A 23,169-nucleotide genomic window follows, 5' to 3' on the forward strand; every position below is an offset into this window, starting at 1 on the left:
GGAGAGAGCCTGCTACTCAGGACTGCGGTTATCATTAGTGCAGCAGGTAGAGTTGCATTGGGGTCAAAGAGTGTGAGGGGCTCACAACACCCCAATTATGTGGAGCAGTTTGTTTGGGATAATGTCTGTTTTTGTTTGATGCACTTGCTGTTTTATAAATCTCATATTTAGTGTGGTTCATAAGCTATAGAAAAAGCATTCTTGAAATCATCTCATAAGCACCAGGGGGGGGGGGCGGGGGGGGGCTGACCTCAAAACATTTTGTTTAGGGGGGCTCAGAGTAAAAATGTTTGAAGACCTCTGCTCTACATGGATAAGACATAACAACTATAGATGTAATGCAGCTGGTACCAAGGTATTAATATTAGTAGTACGTCTTCCCAATGCCACCTGATTTATTTATTTTTATTTTATTTTAAAGGTTTTATATAGCGCTGGCTACACTCGAGGGTATCCGAGCGATTTACATCAACATTGGAGATGAGAGGAAACATAAGATAAACAATATATGAGGCAAAAAACAACAAACATCACATGAGAATAAAAGTTTAAATAGAATAACATAATGATCATCGTGCATAAATCGTAATAGAGAGCAAATAGTTATGATCAGTGGGTCGTTGTTACAAGTAAACTATATAATAAAGTAGGGAGGACAAGTAAGACAGTCTCCTGAGTGGGCGGTAGTATTATGAGGGGGAAACTAGGCTCAAAGTTACCCCAAGAATTTGGTGGGGAGGTGAATTTTAAGGTCTCTCTTGAAGCTGTCTTAGGAGGGGTTGCATCGGAGGTCTTTGGGGAGGGCGTTCCAAATGGTAGGGGCCTTGCCAGAGAAGGAGCGGGATTTAGATGAGCTTTTTTTGAGAAGAGGTGGAATGAGAAGAAGGGTGTTGGAGCTGCTCAACAATCTGGTGCTGCCAGCTTTTTTGAGTTTCGTTGAGATGTATGTTGGAGTGTCCTGATAGAGGGCTTTGTGTGTGATACAGGCAATTTTGTAATAGGGTCTGCCTTCAATGTGGAGCCATTTAAGGGTAGGGGAGATGTGGTCCAAACATTGACTGTTAGTTGTTAGTCTAGCTGCGAGGTTGAGGACGGATTTGATGGGGGTGAGGTGGCTTTTGGGAGTACCAGAGAGAAGGGCATTCCCATAATCAATTTTGGATAGGACGAGAGATTGGATAATTAGTTTGAAGTCGTTGTCTGGGATAAAAGGTTTGATTTTTTTGAGGTGGCGGAGTGTGAAGAGTGCACTTTTAGCTGAGTTTTTTTACATGGGAATTGAGTGTGAGTTTATTGGTGATGGGGATACCGAGTGATTTGACAGAGTCAGTGAGGGAGAGAGAGCAGTTTAGGGCGTTAAGGTCCGCGATCCATGCTTGCATGGGGAGAGGGTTGCTTTTGGGCGAGAAGAGGATGATCTCGGTTTAGATAGCAAAAACCCTATTCTGTTTTCGTGGTTATTTGCAACACTCTCTTGCCTATTACTTTTATTAATAACCACGAAAACAGAATAGGGTTTTTGCTATCTAGAAATAATAAAAATTGCTGTGATGTACATACTTTGCAGAGTATGAAACCAAAGCGACTAATATACTCTATCTGAAAACACTTTGCCTTAGAGAAGAGTGCCCATGTTCTTTCAGCCAGTCTCAGAGAGCGTCTTTCATTATTAAGGTCAAGGGTGAACCATTTTTTAAGGGGTCATTTTTTTGGGTCTTTATTTTTAGTGGGGTAAGTTTGTCTAGAACCTCTGAGATAGTCTTATTAAAATGCTCAGTGAGTTCATTTGCGTTGGAGGAGGGGGCAGAGTGACCGAGATGGGATTTGAGTTCATGCGCTAACACTCCAGGGGTGATTTGCCTAAGATTTCTGGACATAGTTGTAGTTTTAATGTTTTGTTTAGGGGTGGTGGCACTGGGGGGGGAGATAGTAAACAGGATAAGATGATGGTCAGACCAGTCAATGGGGATGATGTTGGATAAGGAAGCTAGATCAGGTTTGGAGATGATGGCGTCAAGGGTAGCTCCTTTAGCGTGGGTGGGGGCATTGCAAATCTGCTTGAGGTCGCTAATCTCGAGAAAGTTATTGAGAAGGTTGGGTTCATTCCAGTGGAGCTTGAGATATCCAAGGAAGAGTTCATTGGAGTTGGAACGCAGTAGTGAAGAGTAGATAATATCAGAAAGTTCTTATGCAAATGGGAGGTGATCACCAGGAGGGTGGTATATGTTATGGAGTCGTATTGGGGGAGGCGTTTTTTATTTTGAGTACGGCTCCTAAGTATTCAAAGGTAGAATAGTCAGGGTTGTTACTTTGGGCGAGTTGTAATTCTTCTTCGAAAATAATTGCTAGGCCTCCCCTATTTTTTCAGATCTATCTTTTCTGAGAATCGAGTAGCCAGGGGGAGTCAGAAGGTCAAGGATGGGTGGTGAGTGGTCTTTGAGCCAGGTTTACGAAGGGAAGGCAATGTCCACATCCTCATTGAGGATGGTTTCTGAGATTTCGGTCACATGACGGACTGCTGAGCAGCATGAAAGGGGTTTCGGTTTGGAGTTAAGGGCAGGGAGGAGTTGAATGCTGGTGAGTTGGGGTGGGGCCTGGGGGAACTCAGAGACTCCGGGTTTCTGCAGGTCCCCAGAATGACAGGGATGTTGGAGTGAGGGGGAAAGGGGTCTGTAGGAGGGGGAGTGTTAAGGTAGTCATAGTTAAGGCCAGATAGATCGAAGGCGGAGTAGGTGTTTGTGGTGAGCAGTGGACTGTTAGAGCGTGGGAGGAGGGTCGTAGTGGACCAAAGATTGGGGTATGGGTGCTTTCTATGAATAGTGTTAATAGCATGGGGCCAGGGGGGGCGCACATAGGGTTTGATGGATTTAATCCGATGGAAGTCATTTCTGAGCAGTGTTATTTCAGCTGCTAGGGTCGAAAGATTGAAATCTAGGTTGCGAAATAGCTGGAGGAGGTTGGGGGGCGGAGTCGCGGCTAAAGGAGGGGTTATGGACGGAGTGGTTAGGTAGTGAGGGTTGGACGCATGGAGTCATAGTTTTAAAAGGGGGTGGTAATGTGAGAAGTTCTATGTTGGGAGGAGGATTGGGGAATGCCAGGGGAAGGGAGGGGAGTATAAGCCTGGGAGTGGTAGGGAGGGGGGGGGTTAGGTGTGATGTGTGCTGGACTGGAAGGGTGAGAGGGGGAAGGGGAGTAGGTGGAGGCAGGGTATGCGGGGCCAGGGGGGAAGTGGGAGCGGTGAGGAGGATGGGCATGCAGTTTACGAAGGCAGGGGAGGAGATATGCGGGGCATTGTTCGATGAGGGGCTAGTAAGACGGAGAGGGGGAGTAATAGGGAGTGTCTGAATTGGTCGGTCATTAGGGGATGTGGGGGTTTGGCAGAGTGAATTGTGGGGGTAGCTGGGGGATGGTTCAGGAGACGAGGGAAGGGTAGGATTAAGGTGAGCGGAGTGTTGTTACGAGCAGGACTTTCATGGAGGAGTGGAGTAAGACTCTGGGGGGCAGAGGGGGGTTGGCGGGGGTCTGGAGGGGGGCAGGTGAGGAGAGGTGGAATTGGATAGCACTAGGGGGAGGTTCGAGTGCGACTGACAGGGTAGGAGCATTTGCCAGGGGACTGTCATTTTGGAGAGGGTTAAGAGTAGTGGCGGCCGAGGGGGGTCCAGAGGGGGATTGGGACTGAGGGGATGTTGGAGGGGGAGTAGAAAGTGAGGGGGATTGGGACTGAGGGCATGTTGGAGGGGGAATAGAAAGTGCCAGGTGGTCGGACAGAGTGTTTAAAAGGAGTTCGAAGATTAGGAGGTGCTTCTCAGAGGCTTGGATCAGAATATATCCCGTTTTGTAGATGGAAATGGTTAATTTTAACAGGAAAAAGATGGGAGGGGGGAGTGGCGAGTTTATGACCATGAGGGATTTCAATCGAGCTAGAAACTGGAAGGTGTAGAAGGAAGGTGCTCTTCCATTTAGATGGGCGTCTGGTGTAGAAATAGTAGTTAGTTTTAATGGGGGATGTGAGGCTGTGATAGTTATCTTCAATGAGGGTTTCAGGATTACGGGTGAGGAGTTTATGTTTGAAGTTCTTTTTGGCATTTTTAGAGAGGATGGGCGGTATGGAATTGTCCAGGAGTTGGAGCAATGTTTGATGAGTGAGAGGGGATTGTTAGTTAGATCCTGAGAGGGGGGAGGTGTGTAGGTGGTATTGAGGTCGGACATGGTGGTGAGGCTATATTGGGGGAAAAGAAAACAAAAAGTGGAGAGTGGACAGGGAGGGGCAGGCAAGGAAGTGGGGGGTAATAGTGGAGGGAGGTTACAGTGAATAGTGATGCGTGGGAGGATATGAGAGGGGTGGGGGAGGGAATTTCTATCTGGGTCTTTAGCAGGTGGGGTGGTGAGTATAGGAACGGGAGATGCAGTGATAGCGCGTATGAAGGTCGGAGAAGTGCGGAGTGATAAGGAGAGTACGTGAGAGAATTGTGCAGGATACCAGGGGGGACAGGATATCCACTGACTTCGTTAGAGCTAAGATTTATCTCTCAAATATCAGCTTGAAATATATTTGCGAAATTATCAGGTTTCAAAATACACGTAGTTTTGTGTTGAATAGACACTTTTAAATGTTAGTCAATACGACTAATTCAACCAACCAAAAGTGTCGGATTTAGTAGGTTGGGCTGCACACAGGAGAGCTACTTACAGGTGGGTGGAGAGCTACCAGTAGATCACAAGCTACTCATTGGAGAATCCTGGCTTAGGAACACCGATCATCATTATGGAATCAGCACTGGCAGGTCTACTTTTAGTGGGGCACAGGGAGTTGTTAGGTTTATGACCGAGATTGGCCCCAAAGGAAGAAGAAGAGGGAAAACTATCCAGAGTCAAGTGCCCAGTATGAGCGCCTAAGCTTTGAGTACTCGAGGTATTGGAAGTTACCCCTTTGTAGTTAAGCGCCCATAAAGGCACATGACTAGGAATTTTCTGATGGTGATTAGCAGTGGGAACATCATCGGATATGGGATCGGCACCTTATTCACAGGAGTCACGGTCTGGGTACAACAGCAGATGGTCTGGAAATGGTTGCGGGTAGATCAATTTTTCCAGTAACTGCATGCTTGTTGCTAAAAGCTAGAAGCTTGTCCAGTTACGCTAGGAGTCCCACAAGGTTCCTCGCTATCCCCTATACTCTTTGACTTATTCATGGAACCACTCACTGATCTGCTACAAGCGTCCAACGTGCAATTTCACATGTATGCTGACGATACCCAACTGTACCTCAAGGTCAACACCCCTGACGACATCAATCTGCTTAACACCACTCTTAAGTCCACCCAAACATGGCTGGCAGAAAATCACCTCAGATTGAATGCTTTGAAAACCGAATTCCTCCTTTTTGCTCCACCTGCCAACGTCCCGATAATGCACAATTGGATCAAACACCTTATAGCACTCAACGTTCAACCAACCATTGTGGATTCAGCTAAATCATTTAGTATAACTCTGGACTGCAACCTCAATATGCAGAAACACATTAATAATGCCACGAAGGGAGCAACCTTTCAGATTTATACACTAAGGAAGTTGAAACCTTTCCTACCTCCCACTGACTTCAAAATGGCGGTTCAAGCTCTAGTTCTACCACAGCTGGACTATGGAACTGTCTATGCGGTCTCCCCAAAGCCATTACAGCTCCCCTAAGAGCCGCCACCAACGCAGCTGCAAGACTCATCACTGGCTCGAAAAGAAGGTCCCACATCTCCCCTGACCTAAAATATCTAAACTGGCTGCCATTTGAAGCCAGAATTCACCTGAAAATAGCCTGCATGACACACAAGGCCTTAAATCACCATGCTCCCAGCTATCTCACACAAAAACTCACAATATCCGGGGGGGAAGAGATCCACAAGCAGTGCGGAAAACCTCCTTTTGAAACCACAAAAATTCAACAAGAAAAAACTTACGAACGATCATTCTCAGGAATGGCACCCAGGATATGGAATTCCCTTCCACTGGACATAAGACTGAACCCCTCCACCTCATCCTTTAAATGGGAAGTAAAAGGAATCCTTATGGCAAAATTCACCTAAACATAATCCCAGGTTTTCATGACCTTGAATCGTCAGCCCGCCCTTACTCTACACCTTACCCCTTTGCAGTTTGTATACTCAACATTTTGCTATATATATATATTTTTTTTCCCTCATTATACTACTGATTCACAAGGCTGCTCCTGTTCTGTACCATGTTGTTATACTTTTGTCTTCATGAATAATGCTGTGCTCTATGGTCTCTCAATGTATGATATAACTAAACTCATCTACTGTAAAGAGCTCTGATACCTGCAAGGGTCTTGTCTGCGCTCTATAAAAGTTTCAAATAAATAAATAAAGAATTGGTCAGTGATGTAATCATGGATTTTAGGTTTAAAGTATTTTTATTGGAGGAGTACACAGAAAGAAAAATGGAAAAAGCATTTAAGCGTTGACATTCGTGCTACAGACTTGGGAGCCCCTCTTAGAGCGGTGTCCAACACCCCGCAATTTCTATGAAAACTATGCGAGCTTCACACCCATATGCATAACATCCAACAATACCCTGAGGTAACTAAAAAATTCTCTGTACACACCCCCTTTATAGGAACAGTTCCCCCCAACACCCTCTCACTCTCCCCCCCACCCTGCCCCCCTACACCCCCCCATCCAGTGCCCTGCTCAATCAAACATACTCCTATCCTCCCTCGACCCTCCCCGCTCACTCCCCCAGGTTCAAAGGCCGCTAGGCATTGTATTCAATCGAAGGTGTGATTCTCAATAATCTCAAGTATCTTGGACAGGTCGATTCCCTGAACTCAGTGGCCAACAGTGCATGGAAGGGTTGCTAGTGGTCCTCAAATTGTTCCACATCCCCGGCCAACATTAGGGACAGTTTCTCCATGCCCAGGACATGCCATAACCTGTGCAGCCAACCTGTGATGGATGGGACAGTGGTAGAGCGCCAGAGTATTAGGACGTTTTGAATCGCTGAGCCCAGTGCTATGGCAATTTGTCTGCCCCTGCGCGATTTCAGCGGATACATCAACCCATTAGGTAATCCCAAAAGGACATATGCCGGGAAGCGGGGCAGCTCTATCTCAAAGTGGGCATCTATCTCATCAAGTACCTCTTTCCAATAAGGAAGCAACAGCGGGCAGTCCCACAGAACATGTGTCAAAGTGCCAAGCTGTCCACACTCCCGCCAACAGGTGTTACCAATATGTCTATTCATCTCGTGTAGCCGTTCCGGAGTGTGGTACCAGTAAGTAGACACCTTGGTGAAAGTTTCCGTTAGGCCTACATGATAAGCAGAGTGGTGTGCACGATATGAGATCTGGTCCCATTCCCTGTGGCTCAATGACCTACCCAGTTCCCTATTCCAGCGTTCTCTACCAAGATTATGATCGTGGGTGGGGGGGTGTTGCAACATCTTATAAAGATCTGTGATTAGTTCCGCATCTGAGGTGCGGGTCGCCAACCACCTCTCATACAGTAGTAGCTTCCTATCAGCTGAGTCTCGTACCTGCGGTTGTAAAGCCCAGTGCCTCACCTGTCAGTAACGCATCCTGTCCGACTCTAATAATTGAAATTCCTCTTTGAGATTCTGAAAAGGGAGGACTCCGTCCGGCCCATACACGTGAAAAAGAGCCCTGCATCCAGCCGCCCGCCAGTGTGTAAAGGCGCCCGGGGCTGTCCCAGGTGTGAAGTCAGGGTTGTCCGCAATAGGCGTAAACAGAGAGGGAAACGTGGTGAGATCATATATCGGATTGGTGGCATCCCACACTCGCAATGGTACCCGTGTTACATAAGATGCATAAAGGTTCGGGGGACGGTGCGCTCTGCGCAGGAAAGGCACCTCCTGTAGGGGACGGCCCGCCACCGCCTAGTCCTGGAAGAGCCAGTGCTTGTCCGATTCCCACCGGCTCCATTCCACCAGGTACCGCAACTGTGCCGCTTGAAAGTATTTGCGCAAGTCTGGGATACCCAGTCCCCCTGACTCCGGCGCCAGCAATGAGAGAGCCCTCTTCATCCGGGGCCTGCGGCCCTGCCACACAAAGTGGGATAAGGCCGATTGCGTCTGTTGAATCCAGTCCTTGGGCGGCTGCAACGGCAACGCCCGGAACAGGTATAAGATCTGGAGGAGAACCGTCATTTTTACCGCCGCAACCCTTCCCAGCCAGGATATCATGCCTTTACTCCACCTCCCCAGTTCCTCTTTAATCTTTCTACCCAGAGTTGAGTAGTTGGCTGCAGCCGTTGCCTGCAGCGTGGGTGCCAACAAAATACCCAAATACTGGACCTGACTGGTCGACCACTGCATGGGAAAGAGGGCTTGCAATCTCCGTTGCGTCTCAGGCATGAGAGAGAGATCTAGGGCCGCCGACTTCCCCACGTTCATCTTGAATCCTGCCGCCCGGGAAAAGGCTTCTAGTTCGTCAACGCACGCCGGCAAAGCACGCCTCGGTTCCTCCAAGGTCAAAAGCACATCGTCAGCGTAAAGACTGACTGTGTGTATATATCCGCCCATTTTCACACCAATCGCGTCCGTATTCTGCCGTATTCTCTGGGCAAAAGGCTCCATATACAGAGCGAAGAGAAGCGGTGCCTCGCCCAATATTAAACCTCCGTGAGTTACAACCATTCACCCGAACTACCGCCGACGGGAACCGGTAACAGTTAAATACCCATGAACGAAATTTCCCGGCGATGCCGACCTTCTCCAGCACCTTCTCCAAATAAGGCCAATGCACCCGGTCAAAAGCTTTTTCAGCATCAACCGACAGGAACATTCTTTCCCTGGGGATCCGCGACGCTTTCTCCAATATATGTACCACTCTCTTGGTGTTATCCACCGTCTGCCTCCCAGGTACAAAACCGGCCTGATCTGAATCCACCAGACCTGGCAAATAGAGCGCCAATCTGGCCGCCAAGATTCCGGTGTATAATTTGAGGTCAACATTTAAAAGGGAGATTGGGCGGTATGAGCTACACTGGGCCCTGTCCTTCCCTGGTTTGGGAATGACCGACACCATGGCTTGTAAAAGATCCGGCGGGATTGCTCCTGGTTCGGAGAAAGAGTTAAATAGTTTTGTCAGAATAGGCGCCAGTGTGGCACCAAACGTCTTATAAAAGAGCGCCGAGTAACCATCCGGGCCAGGGGCCTTTCCAAGCTTGAGCCAGGAGATGGCGGCGATAACCTCCTCAGTCCGGATCTCCCTCTCCAGATATTCCGATTGAGGCGGCGCTAGGGACGGGAGGGTCACCGAGTCCAGGTAAGTCCCCATCTCCTGTGCCAGAAGGTCCCCCCAGTATATAAGTTGTCATAGAAATGGCGGAAGGCTTCTGCGATCTGCGCGTCGTCTGAAACCAACCTTCTGGCCCCCACTGCAATCTCTTTCACTCGTTGGCGTTCGAGAAGCACCCTAAGTTTGCTCGCTAGGAGGTGACCACATTTGTCCCCACCTGTATAATAAGCATGCTTCAGCCGCAGTGCCGCGTATTCCGCCCTGTCCATATCTAAGGAAGACAGGAGTTTCCTCGCCGCCTTTAGTTGCTTCCAGACCCTAGGAGCCCCCGTGCGGCGATGCACTTCTTTGAGCTCTTTAACCTTTTGTGTGAGTTCTTCTCGCTTCAGCCTTCGATCTCTATTCTCCGCCGAGGAGATTGCGATAAAGTCCCCTCTAACCACCGCCTTGAGAGGCGCCCACTGCGTGGCCACTGACGTGTCCGTGTTATCATTATGTGTTTGAAAGTCCCTGATCACCTCCGTAACGCGCTGCACCACTGTTTTCCTATGCAAGAGAGCGTCTCTAAGGCGCCAGGTTCCGCGAGGAGCCTGATCAGCCGGCAACGAGAAGGATCCCGCGACCGGCGCATGGTCAGATAAGGAAATGACCCCCATCTCTGATGTCATAGCCAAAGCACGGACCGGGTCAGTGACCAGCAGATGGTCCAGTCTGGCATACGTTTTATGCGCGTGGGAGTAGAAGGAATAGTCCCGGTCCGCGGGGTGTAGGTCGCGCCAAAGGTCATGGAAATCTAAGTCTGCCAACTGGGATTTCGTCAGCTGTGAGAGTGCACCCGACTGTGGAGACCGTTGGGCCGACCTGTCCATTCCTGAGTCGAACACCATATTTAAATCACCACCCAGAATAATGTGCCTATCTGGAGATGCTGTTATGTCAGTCAGTGCAGAGCGTATGAAGCTGTCATTCGGGCGAGTATATTGTCCCGATGGTAAAAGTCAGGGTCCCTAGTTTAAATCTGTGTGCTAATAATCTCCCTTTCTGCTCCGCGAATTTGTGTAGTACCTCCCCCCGAAATGAAGCAGATACTAAAATCGCCACCCCAGCTGTTTTGGTGCCATTCGAAGAGAAAAACTGTGAGGGAAATTTGCGTGTGCGTAGTCTATGGCAATCTCGTGTGAGTAAATGAGTTTCCTGAAGGAGACAAATGTCAGCCTGGGTGTTCTCCAACAATGACAGGACTGCCCTCCTCTTAATCGGGTTGTTAAGCCCTTTAACATTAAGGGTCACTATTTTAAGGGATGCCATAAGGAATCGGAACCAGTAGGCATGCATTGTAAATCTTCATTGGGGAGGGCCGAAGTGTGAGTCTGCGCAACAACATGACCCTCTTCCTGTCTTCGCGGCAATAGCAAGAGCACTGAACGAACCAACCCCCCCCTCCCCCAACTCCCAGCCCCAACTCGCTCCCCAAACTCCCCCTTCCAAACCCTCCTCCCGAACCCTCCAGCTCCCTTTGAAATAGTCCCAGTCAAGTCCCTAGCAGACAAGTCTGTGGTATGTTACCTTAGTGGACGTCCAGCCACACGTGTCCAACCCATCGCCTCCCCCCCCCCCTCACCCCAAGCCAGCAATCGCAGTAATGCTATGGTGGTCTCCCCCCGGAGCAGCTTCATGCGGTTAGTGCAACCTCATCTGTAACCCCCAGATCTCTGGAGACAGTCCGGATGGCCTCTTCCATCTCTGCCCTAATAGTCGGGGAACCCGGCCTCCAGGATCTCCCCGATGTTCTTCGCCTTGCGACTCTCTGCCATTCTCCGTCGGCGGTGCGTCTCCTCCGCGGTGTGCGGGACTCCTCTTCCTCCGTAGTGATACCCAATACTTCACAAGTGTCCTGCAAAGATCGCAATTGGTGTGTCTCTCCGTTCCACTTGAATATAATACAGAAAGGGTGACCCCAGGAGTAGGGCGTCTCGTGCTGTCGGAGGAAGTCTGTCACTATCTTAAATGCTCTACGCTTTTGAAGCGTGATTGTGGAGAGGTCTTGGTACAGGGCCACCAGGTGACCACGGAATGTTAGCAAGTGTTCCTTCATCGCCTCCGCCATTATCCGTTCTTTCAACGGGAAGTCAGGGAGGAAAGCCAGTATGCCCGGCGGTGGGCCAGTCGCCCATCTTGGGGGTCCCACTCTGTGTGCCCTATCAATCCTTATGGGAAAGTCAGCTCCCTCCCCTAGGACGTCCTGGAAAAGTTCCTGTAAGTACTTGACTATGTCCGGGCTCTCTTCCGAGGTCGGCACACCCCGGACCCTTATGTTGTTTCTTCGGGACCTATTCTCCAAATCCTCGTTATGCAGTTGAAGGTCTAGTTGTTGTTCTCTAAATGTCAGCACTTCCTGCTGCAGAAGTGTAAGTTCTTCGTCTTGTCGCTGCGTGGAGCATTCAACCGTGGCCACCCTTTCGCCCAAACCATCTACCTCCCTGCGTATTTCTCGCACTTCTCCTGCCACTTCCTGTTTCAAGGCCTGGAAGTCTTCCCACAATGTGCCAAAGAGGGATTCCAAAAAAGATCTGGTAACTGGGGGTTCTGCCGTAGCACCAGAATGTGAGCCGCCAGCTGCGCCCGGTGAGGACGGGGCCTTGTCTCCTTTGCTCCGAGACCTGCTGAGCATCTCCGGTAGTGTGCGGTCATTGCGTTTACCGTCTTTCTGTCCAGCCATTTTGCCAATCCTCCTGCCGCTCCGCCCGACTCTTCGGGCCTCCCCCTACAGCGCCAGTCCCGGTCTCCGCGTCTAGGCCAAGGTGAGCGCTGTACTGCGCCACACTCCGTGGTCCACTCCTCCGATATTGCTTTCCTACCTTGCGTATGGCCGAGGGCGGGTAATCAGCACTCTCCGTCCGTGAGGCTTCTCATGCATCAAGCCCTCCGGGCGAAAAGCCCTGTAGAGCCCTCCTAATGGCTTCGGTCTCCCAGCAAGGCCGCTAACAAAGTCTCAGGGTCAGGGCAGCGGCTCAGCAACAGGGCCTCTGTGTCGTCCTGTACAGACTCTCCAGCGAGCCCCAAGCCGCTCCTCCGCACCAGCCAATGCCAGTCCTCAGGTCCCTCCCTGCGAACCCTCCGGGCGAGTAATCAAGCTCCAGGCCTTGCCACTCCACCTCTGACTGCCAATGTCTCCCTGTGGTGGCCCAGAGTGGCTTCCCTTATGCTCAGCCCCCAGCCGCGACCTTCACTCTTTGCGGCCTGTCCCGCCTGGATGCCACCGGCGCGGCCGCGATGGGCCTCCGCAGCTTCCGAGGGCCGGACACGACTCCGGCCGCCAAGTCTCGGGGGATCTCTTCGGTGCTCCGAAGGTTCGGGTGCTGCGCTTTGCCGCGCCCGGCTTCTCCTATCCTCGAGCCGCTCTCCAAGGGGGCCCCTGAGTCTCCGCCGGGCGCCCGCGATGTTCCGTCCCCTGCCGATCCTTGCGCTCCGGGGCTGAAATGTTCCCCGGGGTCCCACCAACCAGTTCCGCCGCCTGGGGCTCAAGGCCTGCACCTCTGCTGAGTGCACTGACCTGTGTCTGGCGAGCCTCTCCGCCTGTCCGCCTTCCTGCGGCTCGGGCCTCGTGTCACTCTCCAGCCCAGGCCAAGGCCGCAGACTCCGTTTGCCGCCAGTCCGGCCTCCAAGGGGGGGGCGAGTGCTTCTCCGGTGCGACGCGGTCCTACTCCGGACACCGTCAATCAACGCCACGGGCAGCCTGCTCAGTCCCGTGCAGCTCCACGCCGGTCCTTCTGGACCCTCGTTCCTCCGCCTCCTCGCAGTGCGCTTCGGTGTCCGGTCTACGCCACTGCTCCGGCCCCGGACGCCTTCGCCCAGACACCCGGCTCACCAAACTCGGCGTGTTCGTGCACTGTGGGTTTCGGTCACCGGCTGACAGCAATCCGGCCGCTTCCTCTGCTTTCCCCGCTCCCCTCAGCGGTTCCGGGGGGGAGAATTAGCTTAGATCAGGGCTTGGGGCCTGGATGGGCACGGGAGCTCCGGAGAACACGTCCTCCTACTCCGCCATCTTGGCCACGCCCCTAATCATGGATTTTAGAAGCCCCTACCCAGTTTTCAAATCTAAGATAAAAGCAGTGTAAGAGGCCTGGTCAGAGGAGATGGGAACAGAAACATCAGGTGCCGTGGAAGAACGCACCAAATTATTAGCGACATCCTAATCGTTCGTCATCTCGGCCAATGGGGCATAGCGGTTACTGCAAGGTAAAGCATCCTCAAATGTAGACTGTAGTTGCTAGACAGAATTGGAGTGTACTAGTGATGTTATGTTATGTTAGGGGAGATTTATGTTATGTTATGTTATTTTATTTTATATAGCGCACGCATGCCGCAGCCAAGAGGCCTCCCGGCGCTTTGGAGAATTGGATAACACAACACATCAGAGAAGGCAGGAGAGACAAAATCAAACTGTAGAAAAGAGGAAGGTCTTCAATGCCTTCCTAAAAGGAAGCAAGTCAGGAATTGAACGGAGAGGAGCCGGCAGAGAGTTCCAGAGGGCAGCCGCCAGCACTGAGAACGAGCGTCTACCCATTCTAGCTCTTTTAAAATGCGGCACAATGGCGAGATTCAATCCAGCTGAGCGGAGGGTTCTAGCAGGGACATAGTGCAGGACAGTCTGTGAAAGAATAGGAGGGGAGGCTAATTTGAGAATTTTAAAAGTTAAGCAAAGAGCTTTAAACTTAATTCTTTGCTCTATCGGTAGCCAATGGAGATCCTGGATGGGTCGACGAGCTGAGACAAACTTTGGGAGGCCGACAAGCATCCTGGCCGCCGCATTTTGGACCCTCTGAAGGCGGGATAGTTCAGCCTGATTTAGACCCAAAAACAAAGAATTGGCATAGTCCAATCTGGTAAGAACTAGAGCTTGGACTATAATCTGTCTGGTCTCCGCATCAAAAAACTTAAAAATAGGTCGCAGACACTGCAGAGTACCTAGACATGCGCCAGCCACACGCTTAGTATGGGAGGTGAAAGAGAGCTTATCATCAAACCACACCCCGAGGTTTCTGACTTCAATCACGGGGGTGGGAACAGGGCCTAGATCAGAAGGCCACCATTGATCTCCCCATAACCCACTTTCCCTACCAAAAATAATGACCTCGGTCTTAGAGGCATTAAGTTGAAGCCGATTGTTCGCCATCCAGCCAGCAACAGCTTTTAACGCTGACTGGAAGGTGGGGGCGTCCATGTTGGGGTCACCATTAAGTGCCACCGCCAGCTGCGTGTCATCGGCGTATGACACTAAGGAGAGACCGAAACTATGGGCTACCTCCACCAAAGGCTGAACATATAAATTAAATAAGGTAGGGCTAAGAGCCGAACCTTGGGGAACACCCTGAAGTATAGGGCGAGAAGCAGAGACAAAAGGAGGTGTAGACACTTTGAAGCCTCGATCCTTAAGAAAGGAACGAAACCACTCAAGTGCCACCTCTCCAACTCCTGCCTCCATCAGACGATGTAAAAGAATCTGATGGGACACCGTATCGAAAGCGCACGCACACCAACAGGTCTCTTGGTGCTAAGTTGGCCCAAGTGCGGTTGTTAACCTCTTGCGTGCTGGTGACGAGCTCAGCTCGTCATGCAATACAGTGGCCGTGTGCTGATGACGAGCTGAGCTTGTCATGTCCTCCGAGGAACGCCCACGCGTGGATAATTACCCCGCTGTGCTGGGCGTTCCATTGAACGGGTGTGGACATGACGAGCTCAGCTCATCATCAGCACACGGCCACCGTGCTGCATGAGGAGCCGAGCTCGTCATCAGCACTGCGGCGCCATGTGCGGCCCCCCTCCCCCCGCGCCGTGGGGGAATAAGCCCCACGGCGAAGGGGTTAACAGTGAGTATGTTTTACCCACAGTATGTTGCTCCTGGGCCTGAAGAGTATGTTTCTTAAACATCCCCTGGATTTGATTTTGCTTGTTTGTGCTGCCTGGGGGTGGAAAACTAATGGGGGGAGGAGGCGAGGCAGCGGGGGGCTGCAGCGAGTATCTCCTCACATTCAACCAACAGATTGTCTTGGCGGTCAAGCACACAATTGCCTCCAGCATGTTTTTTGCAAATTTGTGGTTTTCTTTTTTACCAACCCCCCCCTCGACCCTCCCCCATCCCCTTCAGTGACATTCCTTTTCCCCCATTTGTAGATGATAAGGGGCGTATACCAGAGCTGAAAACAGAGCTATGAAATGGTGGATTTGAACATTTTCAGTGAGGCAGACTAGAACTATCAAGGCAACAAGCTTACTTATCAGATCAATGCAAACTGACCCAGTCAAACAGTTTAAGATGCTTAGATGCAACTAGGGGTTGCAAGATATAGCAAACAACAGTACATTTTGGTTGGGAAAACAGATGTTAGGGGAGGCCCAGCCTCCTCCGGGTATGGACGGGCCCGCCCTTGGACCAAGCTTTGTGAAATAGCGCTGTTGATGAATCCCAGGTGAGCGTCCCAGGGTTGTAGGACTTGGAGTCCCTATAGGTGGCGGCAATCAGCTGCAGCGGCTCCCCTGTTAGGCAGATGACAGCGTGGGTTCAGTTATGAAGCCCCCACTTAGCAGGTCTTCAAGAAGGTCTGTCCACCACCCCCAACAAGTGCAAATGGTCCCAAAGTGAAAAGCAATACTCCCTCCTCTTGTGACTCTAGAATTGTCCCCTTTAGGTTAGAGAGTTTTGTGTAACACTATTGAAGGCTCAGAAGGAGACACCCTAGTTCAGTAATGTTTGAGCTCAGCTCAATCAGGAGAGAGGAGTTAGCCTAAGTGCTAGGGCGGTCGACCTCGAATCTGGGGAACTGAGTTTGAGTCTCAGCAATGATGCTGAACATCCTGTGATTCATTCTGGGCAAATCACTTAATCGCCCCATGCCTAACAAAAAATGAATGTGTCCTCATGTAATGCAACTGGTGCTATGTAAAGTGCTCTGATACCCGCTTTGGGTCAAGTTCGTGCTATATAAAACTCTGTAAAAAAAAATCCAGTCTCCTTTGATACAGTCTCACCACAACACTGTCTACATGTCCTTTTGACAGCAAGTGTCTCCACTCCCTCTCACTTCTGGGATGTGACGTGGTTGTTGCAGAAGAGGCTGTTGAACTTGGTAAGCTGCTAACAGGATGGGTCGTTCAATTGGTGGCTGTAGTTCTTCGACAACTGCAGATACTGGTGGTGGGAGCACACTGCAGGCATTGGACCTACTTCTGGGTCACTGGAGCAGCAGATGGGTAGCCATTTAGACAGGGACACAGCGGCATGCTAGCAGTCACAGTGAGCACTTTGTAAACGCAGCAGTGGTGGCGGTCACAGGCACAAGTCTTAGCTTTGATGCAAAGATCTCCAAGGTCACAGTTGTTTCACTTTACCAGCGAGGACACTCCCAATCGTTCTTATTGCACTGCCGCGAGGTTAACGGCCACTTCCGCAATTTACTTTTGCCACCTCACTTCTGGAGAGACTGTGCCCATGCTATCGGGCTCACCAATCAGTCTTTGCCGTCTCCATGATTCCCTTGGTTTGACCCTCAGCACTAGGGTCTGGGTCTGTTACTCAAACACCTCCTGCAGGGTTGGCAGGATATTTCCTGCTCTCAGTAGGCCGGCTGGCTTCCAGACACTTAAGGTCAGAGATACAGCTCTCCCAGCAAGACAAGACTCCAGGGAATAACCCCTGTCATCTGGGAAGTTGGCTGTAAGACAGACACCAGCTCTGGGTGCACAGCAGTCCTCACGCTATGCTGCAGAGCAGAGTGATGCTCCCTGTAGTACGGTAGTCTCCATCCAGGAGTGTTGGACCTGGCCTCGTGGCGTGGCCCCACTCCTCCTGCATGGCGGGTTCCGGACTACCTCGACCCCTGTACCCCGGCCCAGAGCGGCACCTTCCACGAGTGCCGCCCCTCCGGGCCGCCCCCAGCTCTCCCCCGACGGAACTCGACCTCATCTACTCAACCCACTCGGCTGGCCCGGACCCTTTCCCGGAACATCGTCCCCGGCCCAGCCGCCATCTTGGACCCTCCACGACCAGGCCTCGTGGCCTCGGGTCGACCTCAGCCTCAGGCCCAGCCAAGCCCCGACATCGAGGCACCACCATCCACCCAGGGGATAAAGAGACCACTTGACGAGTCAATGGGAGAAGGAGTTTCGATGGTCCCCCATCTGCCTGGTTTCGATCGCCCACAGCCTCCCTGGGCGCTGGCTCCACCCCCCTGCTGGGTGTCTGGACTCCTCATCCCGGACCCCCCGACCTTCAAGTGCGAGGGTCCGGACATCAAAGGGCACCAGACCTATAACTGGGGCAGCTCCGGAGCAGGAAGGCAGTTGTATCCTGGAGTCGAGAGACACCGAGACAAACTCATCCGTGGAGTCCTGCTGGCGCTGCCGCGGCTCATCTTCGTGAAACATCCTTGGGATCCTGCTGGCGCTGCCGCGGCCCACCTTCGTGAACCATCCTTGGAGTCCTGCTGGCGCTGCCGCGGCTCATCTTCGTGAACCATCCTTGGAGTCCTGCTGGCGCTGCCGCGGCTCATCTTCGTAAACCATCCTTGAAGTCCTGCTGGCGCTGCTGCGGCTCATCTTCGTGAACCATCCTTGGAGTCCTGCTGGCGCTGCCGCGGCTCATCTTCGTGAAACATCCTTGGGGTCCTGCTGGCGCTGCCGCGGCCCACCTTCGTGAACCATCCTTGAAGGCCTGCTGGCGCTGCCGTGGCTTATCTTCGTGAACCATCCTTGAAGGCCTGCTGGCGCTGCCGCGGCTCCTACCAGAGAACCCTCCAGCTCGAGGATTGAGAGCTGTGCATCAGGCATCTCTGTACCAGACCGGTACCAAGACTGTCCCGCTACCCCCTTCCCCCAGCGACTAGAATTGAAGGGATCCCAGTATCCTGTTCCTTCTGTATCGTGAAGATAACCTGCCTAAAGAATACCAATAAAAGTGTTACGAACCTGTCTTTGTCTGGTGTCCATCTGTGGGGGGGTGGTTGCCCGTCCGTACGATCTGAGGAGAGGACCCTCGCCAGGAGGCCTCTCCCCCTTGCTCGGCCTACCCTCAGGTTTCCCGTCTAACAAGGAGTAACCACAACAGATGCACAAAGAGAGGTGAGCTTTCTATACCTAGTGTATCAACAACCACACTATGCAGTGATCATTGGAAATACAAAAGGCTGGCTCACCTAAAAGATCCTTTCCACACTGAAAAGGAAACTTCAGTCCCACCATTCACCGCCACCATTTTCCAAGTGGTGTCACTACAGGAAGACTAATCAACAGCTCCTCTCAGCAAAAGGGCTTCAGTGAAATTCTGAAGGTGTCTTGTCTCCACCCTCCAGCTTTAGGAATGTCAGCAAAACACTTCCACTGTCTGTGAAAACAATCTCAGCTCCAGCTTGTGCACAGGAGCAGATTCGGGGCTTCCAGAATGGAATCCAGAGGCATCCATTACACGGGCACACTTGTACATATTGCATGTACCAAACAAGACACAACATAAACACACACAGCATATATTTGGAATGTTAGCACAAGGGTTAGGATTAGCACACTGAAGCAGAACTTCACATTGGTGGGGCCTCCACTCCAGTGACACAGATAAAAAGGCCTGATCATGACTATGCATTCACAAAACACAGTATGCTGTGCCATCGATCTACATGCTTAACCCGTGGCAGGCTGGTAGTCCACTATCAGGACAATGAGGGCATGCTTGACATGTCCCTCCAGGTCACAGGATAGGTCCATGACCTCCGTCACGTCAAAGGACAGCATAGGCCTCTATGCACTAGATTAACACAAGTCTAAGGCCAAAATTAAATAATCTCTGGGGCACCAGCTACTCACAGTCGAGTTTTCAGGATAGGCAACCTGACATACCTCACAGGGGACATTCCAGTCCCAACAACATGTTCAGGCAATATTATGTTTTCCTAAATTAATATGGCTTCCTATATGGTCTTTCCACTCTGTACGTGTAAATCTGATGTTTTGTGGGTTCTAAACAAGTGCACATGTGTGTCTTAATGTATAGTCACTTGTCTAAACAAACATTATTTCTATGCACACATGCAGTAATAGCCGCTCTGCAGCCTGTAAACGGTGACAATGTGGAGAGCTGCTGAGTGGCCTGTAAACCTGATGAGGGGCCTGTAAGTCACAAGCTACAGCCCCTCTACATGAGTTCAGAACAGAAAGGATCAGCCAACCGCAATACCTGAAGTGGTAGTACCTAAGAACAGATTGGTTCCTTGGCAACACACTAAAAAGGCCTTCACACCCCTGACCCTGGCTGCTTGCAGGACACACCTGAAATAATTCCCACTCACCAGTGTCAGTCTTCCTCCTTTGCCTTCCCACTGCTCAACCACAATTCTAGCAGCACAGCTCAGTTCACCAGAAAACAAAACATGAAAGCAACTACAATTAATCACCTTTAACCTTCCAAACCATAGAAGAATTCATCAATGCTGAAAACTCTTGCCTTTGGGATGAGTCTGTCTGCTTGTGCCTAGCTACCCAGGGGGTGAGCAGGGGTTATCTTGAGTGTATATCCCCCTTACCCTGACTAGAAGCAACGGTCCCAATTTGGACAAAGGTACCTACCTCTGACAAGTAGAGAACCCATTTCCAACAATAAAGTAACATGACATAAATCGAAATATTCATGTGCAGCAAAAGCATCAAACACTGCTATGAATAATTTGGCCTCAGTAGTTAGTCCCCACATAACTCTAGTGAGGAATATAGGGGTAACCATGGAATCCTTCAATCATAATCAGATTGGGTTTGTCCAATGTGTCAAAACTACAAAATGTGTCACTTTTTTTCCCTCATATTGGCTATAAAGATGGCTCTGCCACATTGCCTGAAATTCTTGGACCGCACCACTTGCGGGAAGTGTTAGCCCCCCCTTCCCTGACGCCCCCCACCCCCCAACGGTTGGGTCTTGTTGCTCTCCCGACCTGAGCACAGGTTTATCGCAGAGCTGCCAAGTTTTCCGGGTCCATCCGTGTTGTGCTGCTCCAGTCCACGTTTTTTCCTGGAATTCTGGGACTTGTAGTCTTGTTTATTTCATTATAAAACAGGACTACACGTCCCATAATTCAGAGGAAAAAACCTGGACTGGAGCAGCACATCACACAATGACCGCAGAAACTTGGCAGCCATGATAAGACTCACAAGGAAAGTAGAATCACCCCGGGGCAACACACAGTAAAGATTGTTCTAGAAATTCACACAAGTGAGACACCATCACGAGCCTGGTGAAGAATGAGAGCTGCTGCTGTGAATGGTATACCGTCCACGAGGGGAGACCCATCTATCAGCAGGGACGCAACAACTGCTCCCGGGTGTGTTTGGTTCGAAGTTATCTCACTGTGACCAATAAAGAGTGGTTATCATTGGGCTCTCTTGGTAAAGTTCATAATAAATTGTAGCGGATGACCCCCCTGTGTGAGTGTCTTCGCACGTGCTTGTATGGATGTGTGTGTGTGCAAGTTGTGACAGCCTTAGGGCCCCGCCTTCCCAGCAGCAGAATCCTGTGGATGGAACACCTGTGACGTGCCAGGCCCTCCACTGTGACGTCACGAGGTCGAGGCCTGCACCAGCAGGGGAATCCTGTGGATGGAACACCTGTGACGTGCCAGGCCCTGCACTGTGACGTCACGAGGTCGAGGCCAGCACCAGCAGGGGATTCCTGTGGATGGAACACCTGTGACGTACCAGGCCCTGCACTGTGATGTGATGTCACGAGGTCGAGGCCAGCACCAGCAGGGGAATCCTGTGGATGGAGCACCTGTGACGTGCCAGGCCCTGCACTGTGATGTCAGGAGGTCGAGGTCAGCACCAGCAGGGGAATCCTGTGGATGGAGCACCTGTGACGTGCCAGGCCCTGCACTGTGATGTCAGGAGGTCGAGGCTAAGTGCAGGGGGGGGGGGGCTCCGCTGCAGCAGAGACAAGGAGAGGCAACTGAGGGGGAGAAGGTCGGGCAGGATTAGATCGTCTTCGAGGCTCATCGCAGGATCCTTTTGTGACTAAATAGATGTTTGCTTTTTTTTAGGTGATTGAATTAAAACCGGGCCTCGCCTGCTCCCCCCCCCCCCCCTTACACTGCCACCCCTGTCATCGCCCATAAGCCAGTGATGCATGATGACGGGTTGAAGGTCTCTATTGTGACGTGTCCGTGGTATACAAGGCTGGTAACCAGGCAGCCGCAGCATAGCACTCATGAGCACCGGACGGAGAGGACCACTGCTGGCGGCCGGAGTCGAGGCCCCCGAGAGGCCGAGGGGGCCGGGGCCTCACAGGCTCTAAAAGAACTGGGCGGGGGTGGGTGAAAGGGACAAGGTGAGTATAGAAACCAAATGAAAAACGAACTTGAAACTGAACTGAAACCAAACTTTATACTGACTTGATACTGGCTTGATACTGACTTGATACTGACTTGATACTGGCTTGATACTGGCTTGATACTGGCTTGAAACTTCCCTTCCCTTTTCCTTTCTCTTTTCCGTTTTTCCTTCTCTACCTTACATTCCTATCTCTCCTCTCATATCCCCTTCTCCCCCTTGCTTTTAAGTTCCCTTTTTCTCCATCACTCTTTATTCCTCTCCCCTTCTGTCACCCCTCCCCTTCCCATTCAATCCATTCCGGTCCCATCCTGCACTCTCTTATCTCCTTTTCCATCTCTACCCTTCCCTTCTCTTCCCCTCCATTCCCTCCCATTCACAGCCTCTTTCCCTTCCAATCTGTTCCCATTGCCTCTGCTCATTTTCTGCTCCCCTTCCACTTACCCATCCTTTCTTCCTTATTCTTCCTTCCTTCACCTCCTTCCTCTTCACCATTCCCTCCCCTTTCCCCTCACCCATCCCTTCTTCCATACCCTACCCTTCCACTCACTACCCTTCCCCTCACCTCCATCTCATTTGCCCTCTCCCCTCCCTTCCCCTTCCTTTCCCTGCCTTTCTCCTCCTTTTTCTTCTTCGCCTTCTTCCCCTCATTCTTCCTTTCCTTTCCATTCACTCCCCCCACCCTTCCCTACCCCATCCCTTCTTTCCCTTTACCCCACCCTAACACTACCCCTCTCCCTCCTTGTTCCCCTGCCCCTCCCCTTTATTTCCATTAATTTCTTCTTTACCTCTTTAATCTTCTCCCCTTCTGTCACTCTCTCATCCCTTCCATCCCATTCACCGCCTCACCTCACCTCCCATCCCATTCTGTTACCCCACACACACAAAAACCCTCACACACATACAACACACACACAACCCCACAAACACAACCCCCCATACACAACTCCCACACACAACCCGCTTAACACACAACCCCCACACACACACAAAACACACACAACCCCCCACACACACAACCCCACACACACACAACTCCCCCCACACAACCCCCCAAACACAATCCCACACAATCACACACAACCCCACACACACAACCCCCCACACACAAATCCACACACACAACCCCACACACACACAACCCCACACAAACACACACAACCCCACACACTCACACACAACCCCCCACACACACAACCCCACACACAACCCCACACACTCACACAACCCCATGCTCTCACATACACAACCCCCCACACACCCAACCCCGCCCCACAAACAACCCCCCACACACACAACCCCATACACAAACACAACCCCACACACATACACAACCCCCCACACACACAACCCCCCCACACACACAACCTAACACACACAACCTCACACACAAAACCCCCCACACACAACCACAACCACACACAACCCCACACACACAACCCCACACACAACCCCCCCACACACAACCACACAACCCCACACACAACCACACACACACAACCCCACACACCACACAACCCCACACACACAACCCCACACAC

This window comes from Lissotriton vulgaris, chromosome 2_1 (genome assembly GCF_964263255.1).
Source record: "Lissotriton vulgaris chromosome 2_1, aLisVul1.2, whole genome shotgun sequence".
Taxonomy (NCBI): Eukaryota; Metazoa; Chordata; class Amphibia; order Caudata; family Salamandridae; genus Lissotriton; species Lissotriton vulgaris.